Genomic DNA, 12,651 nt, shown 5'->3' with positions numbered 1-12,651 from the left:
GAGATTGATAATTCTGCATGCTCCATTGCTGTAGTGTATATGCACAGAGATTGGTGATGCTGTATGCCCCATCACCCCATGGCTATAGTATATTCGCACAGAGATTGGTGATGCTGAATACCCCATCACTTCACAATTAAAATGTATATGCACACAGATTGGTGATGCAGCATGCCCCTTTATCACAGTCCTATAGTGTATATGCACAGAGATTGCAAAGGCTGCATGCCACCTCTACCCATGTCTTTAGTGTATATGCACAGAGATTGATTAATCCATATGCCCCATCACCCCATGGCTAAAGTATATTCACACAGAGATTGCTATAGTGTATATGCACAGAGACTGGTGATGCTGCGTTCCCATTGCCTCATGTCTATGGGTATAGTGTATATGCCCAGAAACTTGTAATGCCACATGCCCTACTGCTCCATAGCTATAATGTATATGTATAGAGATTGGTGATACAGCATGCCCCATTACCACACACCTATAGTGCATGTGCATGGAACTTGGTTATGCTGCATGTCTCATCGACCATGTCTTTAGTGTATATACCCAGAGACTGGTGATGCCACCTGCTCCATTGCTGTAGTGCATATGCACAGAGATTGGTAATGCTGCATGCCCCATTGCCCCATGTCTTTTGTGTATATGCACAGGGATTGGTGATGCTGCATGACCCATTACTTCACGTCATTAGTGTATATGCACAGAGATTGGTGATGGTGCAGCAAACTGCAGGAAATTTTTTTGGAAACAGATGCATTTTGAAACAAACAAAAAAATCTGCAAACATACAAAAATTAACAAAGTTAAGTTTTCATTGATTACAAATAGCAGAATATCCTTACAGCAGCATGCTAAACATCCAAGATAATAATAGGTGTACCCGCCAACACGAAGGTATATTGACAGAGCAAAATTAAAGTTAGTGTTTAAAGATAAGCTATGTATCAGTAGCTGTAAGCAATGGAACTGTATCCAGTTGCAGTTGAGAAAGTGTGTAACAAACCACACCAAAGGGGTTACAAAATAATGTATGCTTAAGGAATAAGGAAGGAAGAATAGAAATGAGAGAATAAGGAAATAAGCATAGAAATGACAGAAAGTGTAAAAGTCAAAAATATATAAAATGTTTACTTAAAGAAAAAAGGTCAACAGGAATTATCCAGGGAGCAAACAGATGCAGGCATTTAAAGCTAGTGTAAAGGGCTTGATCTAAGCAGTTTGCCTACACACAAGTCAAATAAAAAGGAAGATTTCACATTTGTTAGAAAATTAAAAGGTGCATACAAAGGAAGTACTAATGGAGACCTAGATAAAAAGCTTAAAAAAACAAACACAAATAAAAGCATTGCAAAAGGATTATCATCAGCATGGAATGCAATAAAATGGCATTTGCTTCACTTCTATGCAAGGCTGGAACTTGCAAAACTCTCAACTGTTCAGATTTTCACAGAATGTCCAGATTTTTCTCCTTCATTTTAACTCCTAAAATTTGTGTTTTTCTTCCAAATCACTGAGGACTACAATCACTCATGACTGGTCAGCAGTCTGACCTGGAGTCAGCTACTTTCACACTGTGGGTTCTATCTGTGAGCCAGTTTGCAACTGACCTAGTGATATAGTGGTTGATGCCTAGCTTAGTAAGTTTTTCTATGATTCCTGAGTGGGGAATGGTATCAAAGGCCTTGGCCAGATCAAGGTAGGCAGCATGAACCACCTTACCTTCATCCACAGCTCTGGTGACTGACTCAGAAAAGTCGACCAAGTTGAGAAGGCATGATCTACCCTTCACAAAACCCAACTGTGTAGGATCCAGAGTTTGGAGACTCCTTATATCCTTGTTTATTAGGTCCATGATGATGCGTACCATAGCTTTGCATATCAGACTCGTCAGGCTAATGGGGTGATAGTTCCCGTGGTCTGTAGTTGCTCCTCCTTTGTGAAGAGGGATGACTGTAGCAGTGCACCATTTGGTAGGAACAAAGCCTGAGGTGAGGCTGTGATTGAACAGAGCACACAGGTGAGGTACCAGTTCACTCTGTAGTTCATGTAGAACACAGCCAGGGATACTGTCAGGTCCCATAGAAGCTGTATTTATGGCCTTGGACAGTGCTTTTTAACCTGTGTGGCAGTAATACTGGGTGCCTGGCAATCAATTGGTATTGTGATTTGTCCTTTGGGGGGAGGGCTAAAGCTAGCACTTAATCTGTCCTCCAGTATATTTGCAATATATATTGGCGCGGTATAAGAGGTACCATTGTGCAGTACCTCAAAGCAAATCTGGGTTTTGCCATGGAGATTCTTTACATAACTATAGAAGGCCTTGTGGTTGTCTTTACTATCTGCTGCAATTCTGTTTTCATCGCTAGCTTTAGAGGATTTGATGAGGGAGCTCAACCTTTTGTTGAGGCTGATAAGGGTTTTTTTCCCATCTTGGGAATTCACCTTATTCTGCATTAGTTTCCATCTTCTGTTGCAGAGTTTGTTTATGGCAGGGGACCACCAGATTGGCTTCCTTTTTTTTTGAGGAGAGAGCATCTTAGTTCTATTGGGTATGGCGAGATCCATGCATTTGTGTACGTGTTTGTACAGTGCATTGGTGTATGATTTGGCAGTCATGCAACTATTCTCCATTTGCATGGGTGCCGTGAAGTTAGCCACCTCAGTTTTTAGAGCCCAAAGTTAGCTTTGGAGAAGTTTTTCATGGTGATTATCTTTGTTGGGTGGATGGGAGGGATGTGGATTTCCAAGATGATTAGCTTGTGATCAGATCTAACCAGGGAGGTGTTGACTATTGGTGTAGAGCAACAGTCACCCATGTTAGTAATGGCCAGGTCAAAGATGTTGCTACCTATAGTGGGGGTAAGAACGAGCTGGTCCAGGGCATTGGAATTAATGAATTCCAGAATGCATTGGGAAAGTGTATTGGTGCATGAGTAGTTTTCCCAGTTAATTGAATTGTTTATACAGGGAATTATTTGCTGCTTTTACTGTAATTAAATCTAGGGTTCTTAGTATGTTATTCTGGTAGTAAAAAAAGTAAAACTTCAGTTGTTTCAAAGGCAAAAGACCGAAAAAGTAAGAGCATATGAGAGAAGGACCAGTGTTTGTGCAAGCTCCATCACCATATGGCTATAGTGTATATGCACAGAGATTCATGATGCTGCATTCCCATTGCCCCATGGCTATAGTGTATATGCACAGAGATTTGTGATGCTGCATGCCCCACTGCCCCATGGTTATAGTGTATATGCACAGAAATTGGTGATGCTGCATTCCCATTACCCCACAGCTATAGTATATATGCACAGAGCTTGGTGATGCTGCATATCCCATCACCCCACAACTATAGTGTATATGCACAGAGATTGATAATTCTGTGTGCTCCATTGCTGTAGTGTATATGCACAGAGATTGGTGATGCTGTATGCCCCATCACCCCATGGCTATAGTATATTCACACAGAGATTGGTGATGCTGAATACCCCATCACTTCACAACTAAAATGTATATGCACACAGATTGGTGATGCAGCATGCCCCTTTATCACAGTCCTATAGTGTATATGCACAGAGATTGCAAAGGCTGCATGCCACCTCTACCCATGTCTTTAGTGTATATGCACAGAGATTGATTAATCCATATGCCCCATCACCCCATGGCTAAAGTATATTCACACAGAGATTGCTATAGTGTATATGCACAGAGACTGGTGATGCTGCATTCCCATTGCCTCATGTCTATGGGTATAGTGTATATGCCCAGAAACATGTAATGCCACATGCCCTACTGCTCCATAGCTATAATGTATATGTATAGAGACTAGTGATGCAGCATGCCCCATTACCACACACCTATAGTGCATGTGCACGGAACTTGGTTATGCTGCATGTCTCATCGACCATGTCTTTAGTGTATATACCCAGAGACTGGTGATGCCACCTGCTCCATTGCTGTAGTGTATATGCACAGAGATTGGTAATGCTGCATGCCCCATTGCCCCATGTCTTTTGTGTATATGCACAGAGATTGGTGATGCTGCATGACCCATTACTTCACGTCATTAGTGAATATGCACAGAGATTGATGATGGTGCAGCAAACTGCAGGAAATTTTTTTGGAAACAGATGCATTTTGAAACAAACAAAAAAATCTGCAAACATACAAAAATTAACAAAGTTAAGTTTTCATTGATTACAAATAGCAGAATATCCTTACAGCAGCATGCTAAACATCCAAGATAATAATAGGTGTACCCGCCAACACGAAGGTATATTGATAGAGCAAAATTAAAGTTAGTGTTTAAAGATAAGCTATGTATCAGTAGCTGTGAGCAATGGAACTGTATCCAGTTGCAGTTGAGAAAGTATGTAACAAACCACACCAAAGGGGTTACAAAATAATGTATGCTTAAGGAATAAGGAAGGAAGAATAGAAATGAGAGAATAAGGAAATAAGCATAGAAATGACAGAAAGTGTAAAAGTCAAAAATATATAAAATGTTTACTTAAAGAAAAAAGGTCAACAGGAATTATCCAGGGAGCAAACAGATGCAGGCATTTAAAGCTAGTGTAAAGGGCTTGATCTAAGCAGTTTGCCTACACACAAGTCAAATAAAAAGGAAGATTTCACATTTGTTAGAAAATTAAAAGGTGCATACAAAGGAAGTACTAATGGAGACCTAGATAAAAAGCTTAAAAAAACAAACACAAATAAAAGCATTGCAAAAGGATTATCATCAGCATGGAATGCAATAAAATGGCATTTGCTTCACTTCTGCGGCTATGCAAGGCTGGAACTTGCAAAACTCTCAACTGTTCAGATTTTCACAGAATGTCCAGATTTTTCTCCTTCATTTTTTGGGGCCTGTAACTCCTAAAATTTGTGTTTTTCTTCCAAATCACTGAGGACTACAATCACTACATAATGACATACATTTGAGTTGGACACTTCATATCCTTCAGTAAATTCATGCAACACAAATCCTACTATTCTAGCAACTTTCTGTTTATAAGAGCAATATTAAAATCTCAAGTACTTCCAGCCTCTCCACTTTAAGATCATTTTTGCAGGAAGCATCATTTGAAAAATAATTTCTTTTTAGACTTTTCTTCTAGTAAATCTTGAAAATGCTTAAGTAGATCATTAGTTTTCCTTTTAGTAATACACTAAAACATTTTGGAACTTCAACAGTTTTGCATAAATCAGTCTTGGAAGATGAAACAAAGAATTGCTCTGAAGGGCATCTGCCTTTAGATTATTAGATTAAAAATTAGAAAATGCCCCTAACATTTTTCAATTTTATTGTTTAAATTGAAATTTTCTAGAAATCAACAGTAAAATTTAGTTTCTGTGGATTCTGGATTCTAAATCCATCCCCCGATTCTTTGTAGCTTGCACGGTATGCAAGATCAGAGGATATCCAACAGGCAATATGTCTGCCTTGCGATCCAGGAACAGCCTGCAGGGGCGTGCACAAGCACTTCTGCATTAACCCTGCCCGGACTAAGCTCGTGTATGAAAATCACCTAATTTGCAGGAGAAATCTATGCAAATGAGGTGATTTAGCAATCCAGGAAGCTTACAACCGACTGTGCAGGACTAGTGCAATCTGTAGAAATGTACTCGGTTAGTAACTGAGTACATTTCTGCAAAATCCAAAACAGAGCTGTGACAGCTCCAAATAAAGGCTGCATATCATGTAACTTATACTTGGCCATTGGCATTGCAAACAGTGAATAAAATAAAATAATTAACTTTTTTTTCTTAGCCGATCTCGGCTGTTTAAGCGTAGGGCAGTGGCGCACAAATGGGATCGGGGGAAAATAACAAAATAAACCAAAATAAGCATACAAACTAAAATCATATTCTGCCATGCAAGTCAATGGCAGGCAGAAGACAACATGGCCAGTGAGTAGTGGTTGCTAAGGGGGAGGCTCAGTGTGAGACATGTAACTATGCATTTACAGGGAATCCTATGCAAATGAGGGGAAGGATAGTGAATCCCAGTTTTCCCCAGCATGTGAGTCTGGTCCCGACAGTGTCAGAGAAGGAATAGCTTGGTGCAAGCCTAGGAGTTAGGTGACATCATGTGGGGGTGTGTCAGGCACACTGTAAGTGGATTGGAGCCCTGTAGCTCGGGTTTGCTCCTAGCTTAGCACAGCTAAGCTAGGGGGTGTGTCTAAACCTGCCTAGCCCTCTTTGCAATGCCTAAGCAGATGTGCACACCATGCACCGGCTTTTAAAGGCAGAAAAAAAGTTAAACCATGAAGTAGCAGCAGTGTGCAGCTTTTTGCGCTCTGATTGCACAGCGTGCCCCTGGGCTTAAACAGGAAGGCAATGGGAAGAGAAAACAGCAGTAGGAAGGTAACCAAGGAGAACTAGCATAGCTGGCAGGAGAAATGTATCAGAATCAGACAATTATACAGGCAGCAGCCCTGCCAGCCCAGCACACTACTATAAACTATGCAAACACCTTCCCCTCTGATTTTTTCCACATTCTGCACCACCTCTGTAAACAAGCGGAGAACTTTTAACACTCACAACAGCAAAATGATAGGGGCTGCAATAGCTATCATACAGCAACTTGTGGAAGAGTCTGAGGGTGGTGAGGATGTGAATGCTGTCGACCAACCCACAGTGAAGAGACGGAGATGAGTGTACAGACCCAGGGTAACCTACAAAGGGCTATATGAGCTGCAGATAGTGGAGCACTATAGGGTGGACAGGGTCCTCCTACAGCAAATTGTTGAGCTGTGCCATCCATGCCTGACACACAGAACTAACAGAGGGGAACCCATCCCAGTGGATACCAAGGTATGTGTAGGTCTAAGAATACTAGCTACAGGCACCTTCCAAAGGCCAACTGGGGATATGATGGAGATTACACAGGGATCAGCATCCAGGGTACTCCAACAGTTCCTGGATGCCATGTCATCACATGTTGGTGAGCACGTATATTTCCCCAACATCCGTGAGGTGGCGGCCAGCAATATGCAACTGTTCCACCAAATAGCAGAATACCCTGAGGTAGAGGGTGCTATAGACTGCACGCACATATGCATCAAAGCACCACCCAGTGAGCAGGGTAGGGTCTACATCAACTGCAATGGCTTCCCCTCCATCAACTGCAATGGCTTCCCCTCCATCAACTGCCAGGTTGTGTTCGATGCCCAGGGCTTAATAATGAATGTGTGCGCTGGCTGCCCTGGAAGCTACCACGATTCCCATATCTGGCATCTGATGCAGCTGCACCAGAGATTTGCCAATGGAAGCATCCCTGACCATCCCTTAGTGGGGGACGCTGGATACACACTGGAGCCGTGGCTGATGATACCCATCAGAAATGCACACGCACCCAAACAAGAACTCCATAATGAGGCACACACACAGACCAGAATTATAGTAGAGCATGTGTTTGGAATGCTCAAATCATGGTTCCAGTGCCTGGACACATCCAGTGGAGCCTTGCAGTACTCACCAGCTACATTTACCCAAATTGGCATTGTATGTGCCATGCTACACAATATGATCCTGCGGAAAAGGTTGCAGCAAGAACAGCACGGCGCAGGGCCACACAGCCCCCCACCATTTTCAAGGCCTGCAGAGGCACAGAGTGACTCAGAGGAGGAACAACCTGAGCCTGCCCCAGTAGGCAGAAGGAGGCATGCCCAGTATGCCCTGGCCTTGGCAAAGAGGCAACACATAGCAAATACACTGACACAGGAGGGACCCATGGAATGACAACTCTCTATGACTCTAACATACAGTAAAAGGGATGCCAAACATTACACTACCTGTGCTCAACCATGTGTAGGGAGTGTACGATGTGCATCCGACATAGGCAGCCCTGCAGCACCACCCCTAACACTGGGACATCCACAAGGTACGTGACTCACACATGCCCATCAGGGGGGTTCACATACCAACAACAGTCGCAGTCAGCAGGTCACGTGTAGACAAACACAAACAAAGGCTGTGCTATGGCCTCTGAATGATGCCTATGGGTAACCTCTCCCCCCAGGCCTACACAGACAGACAACAGCAGGTCTGGGTGTGGGATGTCAGTTCTGAAGGGTAGGAAGTCTGAAACTAATATGTAGGTAAATAAAAGCTAAGATCTGTAGTATACTGGTATGCCTCTTGGCGGCATGATAGGTAAGACTACAGAATGAAATGGAGTACCTGACATACTAGTACAGTCATAGCAAATGTGTACAAGTGTAAGATGTGCCCCACATCTTAAGTAGACATGTAGTAGCAGGCAGGTGCCCCCCCCAATCCTGAGTAGACATGTAGAAATAGATAGGTGTGCCCCCCCATCCTATGTGGAAATGTAGTACCAGTCAGGTGTGCCCCCCCAAAGCCTGTGTAGAAATAGGCAGGTGTGCCCCCCCCAATCCTGTGTAGAAATGTAGAAATAGTCACATGTACCCCGCATCCCTTGTAGAAATGTAGTAACAGTCAATGCCATGTGATCGACTGATATCCTGCAGAAACATTATGCTACCTATAGGTGTACAACACATAGGTCAGCACTGCATTACAGACTACCTGGGCTTGATCCACACATTCAATACAGATGGGCATACTCAGCATGCTCACACACTTAAACACATGAAGGCCCTGTCTGCAAACATCAGTGGACCAGACATAACTGGTAGTTGCAGATGTTAGTGCAGACACTCCTCGGCATGCACAACACATGCTTTGCACACACAGTGTACAGGAATACAGACATATATCTAAGGACAACACTCTATAATAAACCAAAGGTAGACACACATAGATGTGTGGAAGAGGGTGACTGTGACAAGGAGCCATCCAGGCCTGTCCCACCCAGTACACAGCCAAAGGGCCACAACCCCATGAGGTTCAGATGTCACTCACTGTAGATACTAGCCCCCAGTATCTGTCAGCAGTACAGACTATGTGGTGCATGTGCTAGCTGTGCAACATGACTGTACAAGGAAGGTGTCATCTAGCATCTGTATACATGTACCTGTGAGATATGACCATGTGTATGCCCGCATGTGGTGTGTCAACCTCTAGATGAATGGGTTATGGCCCATGCACACACACTGCCCTCCCCATAGCCCTACTATGACAAGCCTGCTGAGGTCATCTACTGTGAAATACACCTTTTTGAGAATTGTAGTCCAGTAATCTCTGTGGCGCATCCCATAACTGCATACTGCTGTAGTGTGATAAACTAGTTAGGTAGGAGTTCTGTTTGTCTGTGAAGACAGCAATGCTTTTTAGGGCAGTCACACTCCCTACAGCTGAAATGCACTACTTTGGTAAGGCTGCTGATGTCATCCACCTAGAAATACACCTCTGGGAAAGTCATAGCCCAGTGCTCTCCATAGAGCATCCTGTAACTGCTTACTGCAGTAATGTGATTAATTATGTTAGTGTTCTAATCCCAGACTTGGCAACCCTATCGCACCACCAGACCACTAAGACTTGGCAACCCTATCGCACCACCAGACCACTAAGATCCAGCAACAAAAATCACTTGCAGATCACCAAAGACAATAACTCTGCTGGTGAAGCACTATCCTCTTGCACCATAGCCAAATTATGGATCTCCTTCCCACCCACAATTACCTCCGTATCATCATTCACCCACTTCAAAACTTTACTAAATGTGCACCTAAAAACATGCTGACTATGCCCTTGCAACTCCCACTCTAATATCACCCACCCCATCCAACCACTACCTTTCTTTCCATTCCACTAACTACCTTGATTATAGCAAACTCAGATGCTCATAAGCCTAGTACGTATACAGCAGGAACTTCTTATTTTAACATTTGTTAATGTCTATGATGTACTTCACAGATAAAGATTCTAGTTGTCTACTGATGTACTATGTTCTTCATCTGTAAATGTCTTGTAAGTAATTGCTATGTAAATTGTTAATCGCTATGTAATCCAATGTGACTACTGTCTGTTTATTTTAACTGTGGAGCTTTTCTCCCTGGGCCTCCACTGAAAATGGACCTACATCCAGTCGGACACTCCCGGTCAACAAATATAAATAAATAAATAAAATAAAAATAAATAAATAAGTGTGTGTGTGTGTCTGTCTGTGTTGAGTGCAATGCTTTTTAGGGTAGTCACATTCCCTACAATTCAAATGCTCAACTTTGGCAAGGCTGCTGACGTCATCCACCTAGAAATCCACCTCTGGGAAGATTGTAGCCCAGTAATCTCTGTAGTGTGTGCCATAACTGTGTTCTGCTGGAGTGTGATATTGAACTCTGGTAGGGTTCTATTCCCACCCATGGCAGTTCTGGATGTTTTGTGTGTGTTTCAATGTCTGTGTAGGGAGCAATGTATTTTAGGCTAGTCACACTCAGTACATTTCAAATGCCCTACTTTGGCAATCCTGCTGATGTCATCCAATGTGATATACACCTTTGAGGAAGAAATGCTCCAGTAATTTATGTAGTGTGTACTATAACTGCATAGTGCTGTAGTGTAATAAACTAATTAGGTAGGGATTCTACTCCCCGACAAGACGTGTGTGTGGGTGTTTGTAACTCGTATTCTGTGTGGAGGTGGATGTAAGTATGTGACACCTGGGCCCAATGTGGAGTGTATTTCGCAAATTTCTTATATGGTGGTCCTAGTATATATCACAATGTCCACTGTACAGAGATAACAATTGTGAAATAGGCAAATCCATACCCATACATGTGATATCAAGGCCAGACAATCACAGTTAGCAACACCAGTTTTACTCAGAGCACACTCTCAACCCATGTCTCATACACACACACACACACACACACACACACACACACACACACACACACACACACACACACACACACACACACACACACACACACACACACACACACACACACACACACACACACACACACACACACACACACACACACACACACACACACACACATGACTAGGCAACAGCCAATGTGTGGGTAGTACATTGCATATTGGCTACTGATAGTAACTATGGAGTGATTGCAGTGGGATACAGAGGGCATGACACCCTGTCCATCTGTCCAATAGGCACGCACATGCAGACAGTCCACCTTCCCCATGTTCCCCACTGGACACCTGCAACACCTGTGGTGCCATCACATGTGACCCACAAAGGACATACCATGCCTGAAAACATGCCCTGTATGGACAGATTCCAATGACATCAGGGAATGCCATTAGCATGCTATCAATGTAGGTGCAGTGTAAACCTGCTGTCCATTACCAGTTCCCACCACAGGTGGCCAAGACTGGCACATCTGATGATAATCTGTGTACACAACATGGGCCAGACACCTCAGGTACAGATCCACATGTCACTGTACATGCCTGTGGGAGGTGTGTACATCTCTGACACTGTCCATGTCATGGACTAAGGAACATATACATGGCAAGTGATGCACAACACTGGCCACACACAATAGTCACCGAGGGATACAATACAATCCTGTGTGGGCAAATGCAGAAACTACAACCCTGAGCCACAATGCAGACCATTGTCATGTGGCATGATGTCAAGGTATACCTATCACCTAGCCTTGTAGAGCCATCTGGAACAGTCGACCACCACATACCCGTGCAGAAATGCAATGTGTTTGTGTGTGTTGTATGATGCATATGATCTCATCCACACTCACTACAACCCCCATTGCCATACTGAAGTATGCTGTCTGATGTCAGAAACCTCCCCAAACCCATTGCCCATATAAACTCCGTACAACCCATGTGGTGCATGTGATACCTGCACAGTAATGTGTTGTGGCAATCTCACTAGTGATGAGTTGTAATCCTGGCCCTGTCAAGTGTGTCAATATGTGTGCGTCCCTGTTAGAGTGTGGCTGTGTTGATGCTGCCACCTGTTCATGCAGACAGGCATGTGTGCTTCACCTACAGTATAGCTACCTTATCCTTGTTGCAGATATCACTCACCATCACATATATGTTCTGAGGTCTCCACAAAAGGTAAACTATGTGGTGCATCCAATAACTGCATAGAACTGTGATAGCACTACATAGTCGGCAGGGGTTTGATACCCTGTGTTGGTAGGTGTGTGACATAAACATGCTTAAGTTTTACTCTCCCACCACTCACTGACTTGTCTTTGCCTCTATATGCCTCTCTCACTCACTCGCTGGTGGATGTGGAGACCTACACATGCTTTGCTTAGGCAGCAGCATGTGTATTTCAGGTTATGCTCATGATCAGCTGATGGCCTCTGCATGAATCGCAGCCCTCCCCTAGCTGATTGCATGTGGAACAACTGTGGTATCATTCCCATAGCCAATAGCATGGAAACACACTCCAATATCTATGAACATCATGTTTGTGTTGGACCTTTTCATTCACTGTGAGCAGGAACTTGATCTGTTGTTTGGCAAACAGCATCTCAGATGGATTGGGGATTTACCTTTGACAACATACACTGTGGACACAGACAAACACACAGGAGGGGGATGTGCCTGACCTGACTACAGACTGTAAGTGCTGACATACTGCATTCGGAGTAATCTTGGTTTAACAGGGTATGTGTGTGGATATGGCTGTCCTACATGTATTAATACCTGCCATGTCAGTTCTATGTTTATGAGGACTCCCCATCAGTAAGGTCATCTGCAGACTGGGCA

This window comes from Protopterus annectens, chromosome 2.part0 (assembly GCF_019279795.1).
Source record: "Protopterus annectens isolate FY-2018-M chromosome 2.part0, PAN1.0, whole genome shotgun sequence".
In the NCBI taxonomy this organism is placed as follows: domain Eukaryota; kingdom Metazoa; phylum Chordata; order Ceratodontiformes; family Protopteridae; genus Protopterus; species Protopterus annectens.
Note: the sequence above shows the minus strand (reverse complement) of the source record.